Source organism: Anabrus simplex, chromosome X (assembly GCF_040414725.1).
Source record: "Anabrus simplex isolate iqAnaSimp1 chromosome X, ASM4041472v1, whole genome shotgun sequence".
Classification (NCBI taxonomy): domain Eukaryota; kingdom Metazoa; phylum Arthropoda; class Insecta; order Orthoptera; family Tettigoniidae; genus Anabrus; species Anabrus simplex.
Genome location: NC_090279.1, coordinates 22,931,555 through 22,945,581, shown reverse-complemented (window position 1 = coordinate 22,945,581; position 14,027 = coordinate 22,931,555).

Sequence of the window (14,027 nt, the reverse complement as noted above, 5' to 3'; positions counted from 1 at the left end):
AAAGAGGCGCTAGGGACGAACCAGACAGCATAGACTGATAAAGTGCACAACGGCCTGAAAGTTGGAAGACTACATGCAGACATGGCCCGAGACCGAACTAACTGGAGTCAATGAACCACAACACCGGACCCTGCCACCAGAAGCAGACTGATGAATATTCTGTTACAAAAATGGAATGTGGTGGATAATTTACACATCCTAACATTCAAATTAGTTTATTGTATGTTCAAATTTTCTCCCCTAATGCCTATGTCCGATATCTATAAAAACTTATTTTCACAAAATAGTGTTTGAATGTCTGAACGCTTCTGGATTTCGTGTTTAAGTGACTCCTATAAATGCATTGTGAAGAAAAACTTATAACTCAAAAAAATAAAAAATGGGTATATCTGTGTTAAATGGGAAGGACAGTTTGAATATCCGGTGAAATTCTACGAGTACCTACAAGAGGGGAGTCCGTCAGTGTATTCTAGCCTGAATAGAATTTTGCAATTCATATTTCTGCTTACATACGTCATAGACAGCAGACGATCATATTAATCAGTTTGTTATTTTCACTCCGATCACGCCTATAAATATGAAGACCATGGAGGAGTGGCGCAAAGTGGTCAGCTCAGGGCCGCGTGACACTCAACGCTCTAAAGCTGGAAGGAAGCCACATAACTAAGTGGTTAGTTCAGGACCATGTGTCTCTACACAAACGGAAGTAAGCCTCATAACTATTTAGCTCAGGACGATGTGTCTCTCCACAAATGGAAGGTAATCTCATCACTAATTGGTAATCTCAGAAATACGTGTATTTCCACAAGTCAGCAATTAGGAAATTTTATGAATCTTAAAATCTTTTCTTATGTAATTCAATACCCAACTGGCATGGCAAATAGTTTAGACATTTTAAAGGAAGTCATTTAAGTTGCGGCATGATATTTGTAGACTGCTGAAATGAGAGTGAGGAAACAATAGCGCCTGAGGTGAGATGTAAAACAAAGTGGGAAGTAGCAGATAAGATCCGGTCGACTGAATCCTTCAGAAGCATCTAAAATCTATGATGTAAAATGGACTAAGCTACTTAGACAATGGACTGTCCTCTGACATATATGCCATGAAAAAAGAAGACACATAAAATGCATGTCGCTTTGCTGGTCTCTGCACAAAATATGTTTAGAAAGTAGAAAGCTAATTTAGACTACATCAAAAATCGAAATATGATTTTGTGTGTGAAAAGGATTCATAAGCAACATTTTTACTGGTGGTCATAATACAAGATTGTTCTCTAACGTAGCCTATTGTGTCCTGTTACACATGAATTACAAAGAAACAGAGAGTGTGAGCTGGTACTGGGTAGTTCTGAGGACCGACATGAATATTTCTTGCCACTAGTTGTGAAAGTACAGTAGGAACAAGTCAGTGCATCACATAAGAGCCGAGAAGACTCTAACCACTCACAAAATCAAAGAAACCATTCAGAATTCGTAGTTTCCATCACAAATCTTGTTTGAAGTCAAACCATAGGCTACAACTAGCCATCGCATGACCTGCTGATACAAGGGCTTGGTTAAGAGCACCAATCCGAGACTATACAATCATTTCCCAGGGATTATCAAAGATCACTTCACACAGTAACCAGCAAAGGTGTGACAGCAAAAAGTTAATTAGCAATGTCACAACTACAGTTCAAAAACACTACTGCACTAAATGTTTTAAAACAGGACATACACTTGTGGTACTTTGTAAGGTCAGTGACAATAATTAAAATTTTGAAAGAATATTATATCACTACGTTATTTACCTATTATTATTATTATTATTATTATTATTATTATTATTATTATTATTATTATTATTAGCATAGGGCAACAAGTTAGATACATATACACAAATTATATAGTATTTACAAATGTACACAGACAAGTAACATGTTTTATAGCAGAATGTCCAGTTGAGTGATCCTCTGTATGGCTTCCTCTGTTGGTTCCAAAAAGTCACTCGGGCTACCTGTGTAGGAACGTCGTGTACATTCACTTACAATATGGGGATCATCTGTCGAGATGCACCACAGTCGCACTCTGGTGATGAGATATATTTCCACTTATAAAGGGCATCCCTGCGTCGTCCATGATTTGTTCTCACCCGATTCAGAGTGGTCCAAATCTTACGCGGTAGATGATGTTCACCAGAAAAGATGTTGTGTAAGGAACTGTCTGTGGCAACTTTCCAGCGACTTCTCCATTCTTCTAAAGGGTGAAAATTCCCATCAGCCAATGCAACAGCATCATGCAAAGATGGATGTCGTGACTCGAACCTCGTTACCTTGAGAACAGGAATATCATCCAAAACAGGCAGTTGAGAGTTCAATTCTATGTTCTTGAACTCTCGGATGGTAGCATTTCATCTTTTTAAAACAGGTGGCATTTTACCTGACGGAATTGGGAGCCAATAAATGGATGTGGACTGGATAGTACCAGATATTAACCGCAAGCTAGCATTCAGTTGAGTACCAATTAGTCTTGTATATGGGCTATCCAGCCAAACTGGTGCACAGTACTCACCACACGAGAAAACCAGTCCCTAAGCAGAAGATCATGAAGTCATTGCTGATGAACTCCAACTTGAGCCATACAATTCCTGAAGGATAATATTACGTGTTTTGAGCTTTCTGGACAGATTCATAAGATGTTGTTTGTAAGATAGTGTGCGATCAAGTGTAATCCCCAAATATTTGGGATAGCTAATATTTGCCGAAGTTCTTGGTGATAAAAACGTATGTGAAGTTTAATGCCAGCTTGGCGATTATTCAGGTGAAAACATGACACTTCTGTTTTGTTAGGGTTGGGACACAGTTGCCATTCCTTGAAGTACGTTTCAAGTGAAATCAGGTCTCTTTGTAGCACTTCTTCTGTCACACTAAGGTCCCGATGATGAGTGGCTAGTGTTATGATATCAGCATAACAAAATGATTGTGATGATGTTTCTGGGAGATCGGAGATATACAAATTGAACAGTAGGGGAGACAGTACCGATCCTTGAGGTAATCCATTTTTGAGCTTCCTTTCTCTACTCATACTATTTCCCATACACACTCGAAATCTTCTGTCATTGAGGATATTGCTTATAACCTGCACGATGGTCCTACAGGGTACAATTCAGAGAAGCTTGTAAATTAATCCTTCCCTCCAGACTGCGTCAAATGCTGCTGTAAGATCAATGAATACAGCTGAGGTCTTGAGTTGTTTCTGGAAACCTGTTTCCATGTGGAATGTCAGTGAAAGCACTTGATCGCAGCAGCTGTGATTTGGCCTGAATCCAGCTTGATCAACTGTAATACGCTGAAAAATAGTTGCGATGATTCTGTTGTGGAATAGCCTCTCAAAAAGAAGGGCAACTGGTCTATAACTGCTTGGGTCATTGGCAGGCTTACCTGGTTTCAAGATGGAAATCACTTTCGTTCGTTTGAATTCTGCCGGGAGTTGTCTGTTCTGTAGAAGGTCGGTAAAAAACCTTACCAGCCAACTTCCTGCATTCTTCCCTAAATGAATGCGAAATTCTGGATGAATGTCGTCAAAATCTGGAGCTGTACTTGGTTTGACGTCTTTGAGAGCAGTATTGATGTCTTGCACCGTAAGCGGTTGTGAATACCTTGATGTGCGTGGTATTCTTGATTCCAGAGTTTGGAGCTGGCGCCGTATGTATTTGGTATGTTTCTTATCTGATGGAGTTTGGGAAGTTGTGACGATGTGAGATGCTACTTCATCCGGAGTAACTCCAGGCTGTTCCTTCACCAAATGTGTCCTTCCTCCAAGTTTTCTGCGGTGCCCCCAAGATCTTCTACTGGAATGAGTTAGGTCGATATTCTCCAGTGTCTCAATCCACCGTTCTCTCCGGGTAGTATCCATGCTGGAAAGAAGTTCATCAGCTATGTCTTCATCACCAGTATGCAGATATTCGTTATAGATTGCATCAGTCTCTGCATTTCAACCAGGGATGTATTCTTTTCTATGGCATACTCTTCTTAGCCTCCATCATAACTGCATCTATGAAATGCTTGTAATTGTGCTTGGGAGCAATCCACCGAACATATTTATCCAGTTCAGTGGTGAATGTTGACCAATTTGCTTTTCTGAAGTCCCTCCTAGCATGCGGTATTGACCGTACAACAGGAATTTTGATGCCAATGTCCACTACAATGGGGCTATGTTGACTGTGGGGAAAATGTCTTAACACTTTACGACTGGTATGTAAGGGCTCTCCTGCCTCATTGCAGCTAACAAATCACAAGTCAGGATTGAAATCCCTATTTAATGCAGCTGACTGGAAAGTACCAAGTTCTTTTGGGTAAAAAATCAGATGGAGATTGTTCATTTCTGTCCATTCTACGAGTTTCTTTCCACATTCATCGTTCTTCGAGCACTTCCATAGTTCTTGATGGCTGTTGAAGTCGCCTATATAAACTGCAGGGTGCTGAGCAGTCGGGAGTATGGTACCTGACCACTGTGCATTTGGGGGTTTATAAATGTTAAAAATAGTAACATGTGCCACTCGCACAGCAACACAATGGATGTCTTCGTCTTTGTCTTCGTTTTGAAAGAGCAGTGAGGCATCTTGGATATTATTACGAACATAAGTAGCTACACCATGTGCACTGTGATATGTTGCACCAAGAGCTGTGAAACCATCAATGAGACCCCTTTTCCGAAACTCTTCTTCATTGGCTGTATGGATTTAATGTACAACCACAACATCTATGTTATTCAGGATAACTTTGGATACGTAGTCACATTTTGCTCTGCTGATGATTTCTACGTTAAGCTCGAAAACATGGATGAAAGGTCCGATGTTTCTTGTCTGGTAGCTCTGAGAAGAGCCATTTCCATGAAATACTTCTGCCATTGTTGGAGGATCTTTAAAAAGATAGGTCCAGCAGCCACAGTTATTGCTTTCTTAGCACCACCCGGGGGTCACGTGTAGGGCACTTTGAGGGTAAACCTACAGACGTGAAGCAATAATGTACCGCCTATTTATCTACTTTTATGAGATAATAAATTCACTTACTTGAAGAATTCTTAATTTTTTAGGCAACCTGCACAAATTTAAAACTCCACTTGTACCTTTCCATTTTATTAGTTAATACTAATTGTGTGAGTATGTTTGCAATCAACACACCAGAAGCACCTGACTGACAATGAATACTAAAATGAATCAGAAAGTGTGGACACATCACTGGAATGAACACAAATTCAATAGCACAATTTTTTATGCTTACAACAATGCACAAGTTTTATTTGAAAACTATGATACCGAAGATGTAGCATACCTGACCTCAAAGTTTCATTTCTACAACACATTATCTGCTTTGGCGTCCACAAATGGAGGAATCTGACTTAACACACAAGAGAACAGAAATGATCAGAAGAAAGGAATCTAACCAAATAATTTCAAAATGACATTCTTCGAGTTATCACATTATTGAACTCAGCCATCATTATATTGATTAATGAAACTGATTATGTTTGTTAGAAATATTTATTGTTTACAATGTACAGAAAATTTAACAATTTCGAATTAATAGATCTAATTTTTAATCTACAAATATCGCTTTTTCTGTGTGTCACTGTTGGCATGAACGTATAAAAATATTACTCAGAATATCTGGAAGCAATAGTTTCAGATAGCTTTTCAGATGATAAGCATGTGATGAACAAATGATGCAGAGAAAGTGAAAGAAAGAACACTTTTTCATGGTTGCTTAAAGGAATTATAAACAAATACACTTCAAAAATATCTAGCTTTACCAGAGATTCTTTTTGTAGATATATATTGAATAAAACTACGAGTACATGATGGAAAATTAAATATGACCTTAAAGTTCCTGAATATTTTAGATAATTTTAACCAATAGAATTTTCAGATATTAGTGTTTAAATGTAACCTTGTAAAGACAGGATTGAACTGATGAAAATGGCCACTTTTGGAGATAAACCAACCACTACTGAACACGACTGTGAATCGGTACAACATATTCCATATTGTATAGGACTTGTAGTGTACGTACTTTGTTTCTTCTTTGATGTATGGCAACAGCTGATCATCAGTTTGTTCCTCTATGCATATTTCCTCCTTAGTATCTTCGGAAGGCTGTCAGTAAGAAATAAGAAAAGTAGAATAAAGAAGTGAGGAATAAAAATATATAGGCCTAAAATAGAAACAGCTGAGAAAATAAATTTCATAGTGGCACAAGAAGAGTATAATTAATTTATCTCCCATTTAAAAAATATATAATTGAAAGGAACAATCAAATGAAAATCCCATTAAATGCAAGAGAGGTGTCTACCGTGGTGGCAAATGGTACACAAAAATACATTATTATCAAGCACTAAATTTTAAAAGAACAGAGAAGAAGACAATTTCCTAAAAACAGTATTCTACAATTTTTGCTATTTTTTTCTATTAAGCACACAGCTCATCCTTAATAAATTTATAGAATTTACAAACTCTTACTCATAATGTTTTCTGTTTTACAAACATAATCAACACATATACCACTTGTGCAACTACTTCAAATAATACTATACAAATTCTATTAGGTTAAAATTTTTGTTGCATTTACTTATTTAATTTTTTACCCTTTTTGGAACCTAACTTGCACAATGACCTGCTGTGTTTTAACCTGAGTCCGTTTTGCCACTGCTTTTCAAACAATTCATGAGATATAAGAACATGAAAAGGAACCCACTGTTGGACAGCAGTAGACACAGTAGCATAGAAAGGGAGGAACATTGCAAATTTGTAAATTTAAAATCACCTACATATTTGTGAATATTCAGCAGAGTATATGTACACATATATGTATGTGAACATGTACAATTTTAGGAAAATAAATAATAGTAAGCATTATCTCCGAATCATTACCCAATACCATCCCTTGCTTCTATTTCTCTTTCTGTTGATCCCTAATTCCACAATGACTAGCCATTTTCTTCATCCTCTTATATTCATATTGCCCTGTTCACATCTTCCTACATATGACTTGACTTGTCACCTCTTTGTTCATTTCCATGTTCCTATATACTTTCATTCCAAAAACACTTCACTGTAATATCAAATAATCCCACAGTACTCCCCCCATTTTCCCAACAAGTGGACAATGCTTAAATCATAAGCATAGAAATATCCATCATCCCCCCTCTGTACATCACATTAATACCAAAAGCATAAATCAGTTAATGTCCCAATCAATGAATGAATCACTCAATGAATCAATCAAACCAGAGCAATTAGGGCTGTTGGTTGTTTATATAGAAAAAAGATTGTGGAAATATATGAAACATATTATTTCAATTACTAAATCATTTTCCTATAAGTGAACATTTGCCAAAATTTGTCCCCTTGAATTCAAACTTATCTTCATGTTGTGACCTTTCCTACACTTAAAGAACATGACTTAAATGTATTCATGAACTAATGTCATTCCAAGCCATCTCTCCAATGACATCACAGAATATACTGCTTAATCAAACAACTTGTCTCCTTTCTCCAAGTCTCCCCAGCTGAAACTTTGCAACATCTCTGTAACACAACTCTTTTGTTCGGAATCACCCGCAAGAAATGGAGCTATTTCTGTGGATTATTTCCTATTCTCTACTCAAGTAATACTGGTGATGGTCTCACACTCTCATTGTGGCTTTGCTGGAGATTTATATGCCCTCTCCTTTACAACCACTAAATAACCTCATAATCTGTAAATATGTAATCTGTAAATTTTATTTTCAATATGTTTAAATGATTACAATAATGAAGCTATATCCTTTTTATGAATAGCTAGGTACTTCCAGAGATCCTCATGAAGAAATTTCACCCATCAATACAATAATAAAACCGGAGAGGACTGACTTTTCACCACGTTTACAAATATAGCATTGCCCGATGTCCATCTTACAATATTGTCAAGGTCTTTTTCAGTTACTCATAATCCTGAAACTTATTTATTACAAAGAGCCTCATCACTTATTGCAGTTCATTATTCATATTGTTTATATATCAGAAAATAAAGGTCTCATAATACTGCCCTGTGGGACCCAATCCCATAATTGTTACAGGATCAAATAAAGCTTCACCTACTCTTATGCTCTGAGTCCTATTTTGTAGAAATACACCAGACGTGGCCAAATTTTAATGGTAAATGGTACATTTCTATCTTTATGTAAACTATCGACCTTTATAGCCTAATCTTTGAACTTGTTTGGAGGCAAAGTTTCCACTTGGTATATCCAGGTCCACACTATTGTATTTTTTTCATACAGTGGCTACTGTGAGAACCACAATATAATTTCATTATTCACATGGTTTTGTGTCATTTTTGTTAGTGAGCATGTTCTGTAGTTTATCTTTATTCCTGCATATTGTTGCTGTTTGGAAGTAAATAATTTGACCTATTGTTAAGACTTTGCATTCTGTAAATTACATGTATTATTGATACTATTCAGGAGTTCAGTTGTATTTCTTAAGAGTGGTTCTAGAGAACTGTCAAATTTTGAGGTTATGGGGAGACGAAGAGACCTTTCGCCAAGAAAGGCACTGTCAGAGAGCTACTTCTTGAGAAACGTCATTCACAACAAGAAATAGATTCCAGATTGCAAATACCACAGCAATCTGTAAGTAGAATTTTAAAATGTGAAGATAACGGGAAGACAAAATGTGATGATGATGATGATGCTTGTTGTTTTAAGGGGCCTGCATCGAAGGTCATCGGCCCAAGACAAAATGTCAACAAAGTGTTGGAAACCGTGGGCAGAAGAAGAAACCAACCCCAAGGAGGAAGCAAAACTGATTAATTTGTCAGTAAACAACCGTAAGGTTACTAGTTTGGATTTACGTAAGAAATTAGAAGAGTATGGGTCATTTGTATTAGCCAGGACTCTGAGGCGAGAGCTGTTTAATGCTGGAATGAAAGCAAGATGACCTCAAGGCAAAGAGAAGTTTACTCCTGCTATGGCTGCCAAGAGGTTCCAGTGTGCCAAGACTCTCCAGAATTGGTCATCTGATGAATGGAAACAGGCAAGTCCATGACAATTACTGTAATTCCTAAATTATCATTCATTATTCCATTATAACCCAGTCTAAGTGATGTAACCGTACAGCACAGTAAATGTATGAAATTCTTCTTTTAAACCCTATAGCTTATTGCATTTAATGCTAGGCTTATTTGTTTTATTTATTTCAGGTTTGCTTTAGTGACGAATCGGTATTTCCTGTCGAAGAAGAGACAAGTCAATATGTCAGAAGATAAGGAGAAGCATTCCATCCAGATTGAGTGAAGCATCCTACTTCAGTAATGGTCTGGAGTGTGTTTTCTTGGTATGGCTGTGGACGATTATATATTGTAGAAAGAACTATGAGACGTGAACAGTATAGTATAAAGAACCCGTTTGGTAGCTCAGGTGCAAGAGTAGTTTGGCCAAAGTGAATTTATTTTTATGCAAGATAAGATTTTTATGCACGAACAAAGCCTAGAAACAGTCAAGACATGAACCCCATAGAATATCCTTAGAAAATAGCAAAGAAAAGTCCAAAAAAATTATAATGACAAAAATTAGCTAGATTGAGAAGCTCGGTCAGATCTGGTGTCATGATGACGATTTAAAGAGTCAGTGTAAAATACTTTTTGAGGGTATGCCCAGTCTAATCAAGTCGCTCATGAAAGCTAAGGGGGTGCATACCAAGTACTAATGTCATGAACTTAAAAATTGGTAACATCTTATATGTTCAATACTCGAATTTTTAATGTTTAATAATTTGGCCATATCTTTATAGTCACCCATTTAGCCATTGTTTTATCTATCCCAAACGCACTAATTTTTTGTCAGTAGTTTCCCGAGATCTACCCTAAGAAAATCCTTAGATATGTCAATCGTGATACATTTGCCTTCCTGAATCTAATATATCTGCTATATCCTGCTGGAATCCACAAGATGAGCTTCAGTGGAATAATATTTCCTAAACCTGAACTACCTTCTATCGAGCCAGTTGGTAATGTCTTTAATGTGTATAACATAATCAGAAAGAATGCATTCCAAGGGCTTGCATGCAACACAAGTCAAGACGACTATTGTGTAATTACTAGCTTTAAGTTTAGCACATTTTCTCTATACACAGAGTGCTACTATACTAAGTATTCATTCATCTGCTATAGCTGTTTCATACATACTCTAATCAATATCTCAAAGAACTGACTTTCGTATATGCCCAGAAATTTTACCCATCCCAGCAGCATTTCAAGTTTAAAATTTTTGTATATTACCTTCAATGTTCCTTATAGTGGATATTGTAAAGTAATTTCAAAGGATTAAGTGAAATTGTCAACTGCGTCAGGTACTGCAAAAGGACATGACCAAACCATTGGTGACATATCCTATGCGTCACGAGTGACGGCTGCGATGCCCATCGACTAGTGAAGCACACACATTCCCATGTTGTGTAATTGCTACTTCATACCTTTCTAAATCTGTCAACATTCAACACCGTACACAGCAACAAGCCGTAGTAACACGGCTGAAAGTAATTCCAGTATCAAGGAAGACAATGTACACTGCCGGCTGGTGCTCTCAGTGCTTTTCAATTAGCATTCTGGCAGTGAAAATTGCATGAGTTGTTCCAGCACCCTTAATAAAGATGCATTGGATAGCAATAATGCCGGCGATTTCACCCAGTCAATAATGAAGGCTACTCTAAAAGATCTTCTCATGTACAATTGGGTGCAATTTGGATGGTAATTTGCACATTCTGCTGAATCGTCATTTTGCTCAAAAATAGGCACAAGGATGTTTACAGTCCAGTGACTGGGAACAGAGCCAGAGTCAACTCTGGCACTGAATAAGCTTGTCAGCCAGTTGATAATGAGTTCTTTAAACTGCCTCATCTTCCAGAAGTTTGCTGGATGGTCATCCGGTCCTGGCGCTTTTTGGTCCATCATACTCCTAATGGCACTCTCCACTTCCTTTGATGTGATGCATAAGATGGGACTTACCATCAGGAATAGGGTGATGTGGTAATTCAATGCAGGAAATATCTACAAATGTTGTTGCCAATGATTGAGGATTTATTGTTTGTCCTCTAATCACTGGTCATCTTTGTCTCTAATGCAGACAGTGTGCTAAATACTTGTGTCAATTTTCGGCAGATGGAAAGCAGTTCTCTTCTTCTTCCGTTGAGCTCAGTGGTGTACAGAGTTTATCAGGACTACACCGACAAAAATTCAAGGATGCTCTGTGTATTATGTTAAGAATAATGGTTCAATCAGACTGGCGGGAAAAATTATATTTTTGAGAAAATGAGGTTAAATTGTTACTTCCTGGTGCGCGATTGAAATTGAAGAGCTGCTGCCGCCTTTCAGGGAAGATAAGGGTAAGGAGGCGTTGTGGAGTGTATGAGCAGACAGAGATAATGCTTCCTCATACGACTTCAATATTATTGTCTCTAACAGGCAATATCCACAGTCCATTTATCTAATAGCTGTAACTGCACACACAGTTAAAGAACACACTGTATTTAAGACACACATGTTAGTCAAGGAAAGCTCCAGATTGTTTCTCCTCTCGTCTGTTTGTCGCAGTAATATTCTATATTAATTAACATGCTCGAAGATTGTGTATTCCTTCCCTCATAATATTGTAAACTCAATGAAATACTGAATGAAGGAATCAACACGCCCAATGGTTTGATTACAGTGTATGTTCAATAAGGCCCCCTCCTACTTTGGTGTATAGTTCACTATGGCGTAGTAGTGAGTGACTATGGACTATGTTCAGGATGTGTAGTGTGTGGCGAACGGTTTGGAAAGCTGCCTGTATTCTTGTTACAAGATGTCTTCTCTTTCTATAGGGTTCACATAGTAGTCAATTCGTGTAGAACAAACTGTACAGTGCCTACCGGAGTGTGGAAGCGACTATTCGAAAAGAACGAGAAACTTGTGCATTCGCATCGAGAATTACCTATTTCTCCAAATTTCACTTCCCCTCCCTTCTCTTTTCTGACGCACTGCGGCTGACTCTCTGACATAGCAAATAGAGCATGTTCATCAATCTGAACTGCATGACAGGAAGTAACAGGGTCACTTTAATTTCCTCAAAAGGAAACATTTCCCTGAGAATCTGACTGCACCATCATTCTCAACATTCCACGAAGAGCATCCCTGATTTCTCTGTCAGTATAGTTCTGATACACCTTGTACACAGGTCATTACAGTGAGTGCGTCTCGATTGAGATTTATATACACTATGCCTTCGTCTTATCCTACAACTCTTCATGGACTGCAATCATCCATAGGAACGTTAGATATTCAATACAAGTGGAACTAGGTTATATCGTACCCAAGTTTACTGTGACGGTTGCAGTGAAAGATCTGTAGAATGTGTCTACATGTTGTCAAATGCATTAAGATCAACAAGAGGTAAATTTATGTTGTTGCTAGGGTCTCCTTCTAGTCTTTAAGCTTCCACCACTTGATGTTCTCAGGGGCATAGAGGTCCTTAAATCCGCTATGCCTACCTTAAGCAGAGGTGGAATACAGTCAGATGATATGACATTCACATCCTTTCTTCGTCGTAGATCACGGTGCTGAACGACGATCAGGTCAATTTGCTTGCTGCAGTCACCACAAGTGAAACCTCAAATATATTAGCTCCATCATCATATCAGGTACCGAAAGTATTACCACCATGGCAGTTATAAGAATTCTTAGTGACCATCATGCGAATTAAGGTCATCACAGAGAAGTGGAAACTCATCTTCAGGATATGCTGCAACATGACCTCGTAGTTCCTGCCAATGCTCTTCCTTATCCAGGTCATCACAGCCAGATTGTGACATAGAAAACACAAATTCGAGAGGATGCAACGTCAAATGTAATTCACATAAGGCTGTCGGAATAGCGCTGAACCTCAGCAACTCAATCTTGCATGCTTGCGCACACAATGAAATCAACACCATTCCTGCTGGATGTAACCTGGCAGATAAGTTCACAGACATCTTTGATGTCATGAGATTTCTGGCCTTTCCAAAGCGAGCAACTTAAAATCTAATTACATAGCTACACTTCAATTCTAAACCGGACTTAAATTATCCAAATTGCAACAGGTTAACAGGAAAAACAGAATGAAAAGATTAAGTAATAATAAAGCAAGAATGATATTTACTAATAAAATAATTATTCTACAATAATTCTAAGCCACATTTAGATGTATCCTAACTACAATAGTTTAACTGAAGCAACAAATATTCCTAAAGTATGAATTTATGGAACTTATGAGAATGTAAATGTTCATTGACTATGTACATAAAATTTAGTTTCCTTGATTCATCAAAGATACAAAAAGGTGAATAGTTTGAATATAATTATCAGTCAAAGACCAGTGGCCAGTTATAATCATAAATTTAAGCCATATTAATGAAAGTTAATTGAATATAACCTACGGCATATTGTTTATTTGATGGTTTCTACCATTTCTCTTTCACACCGACACAGATAGGTCATATGGCGATGATGAGCTAAAAATGGCTAGGAATGAGAAGAAAGCAATCGTGGCCTTAATTAAGGTACATTCGCACCATTTGTTTGCTGTGAAAATGTGAAACATGCACTTCAGGGCTGTCGACAGTGGGTTCGAGCCCAGCATCTTATAAATGCAGGCCAAGAGCTACATGGCCAGTTATTCAGTACAACAAGGAAGCAATTGCTTGAATTACTTCTCTTCCAATACTTACTGTGAGAGTATATTAATATGTAATTTCAAACAATACGTTAAAAAGTAAGTTTTTATTTTAAAAACTCGGCGTTCACAGTTCCCCAGATGTACATGCACATTTGGACATAAGTTTTCATATACATGTCCAAAATTTTACGATACATGGGGTTACTTTGGAAAAGTAAACAGTAAAGTAGATTCCCAAAATTCTATGCAGAGCATGCCTTCCTCCCTTGAAGTCAAGATAGGCTGCCTACGTATGCTCTTCGGATCTAGGATCGAGGTGGCCCT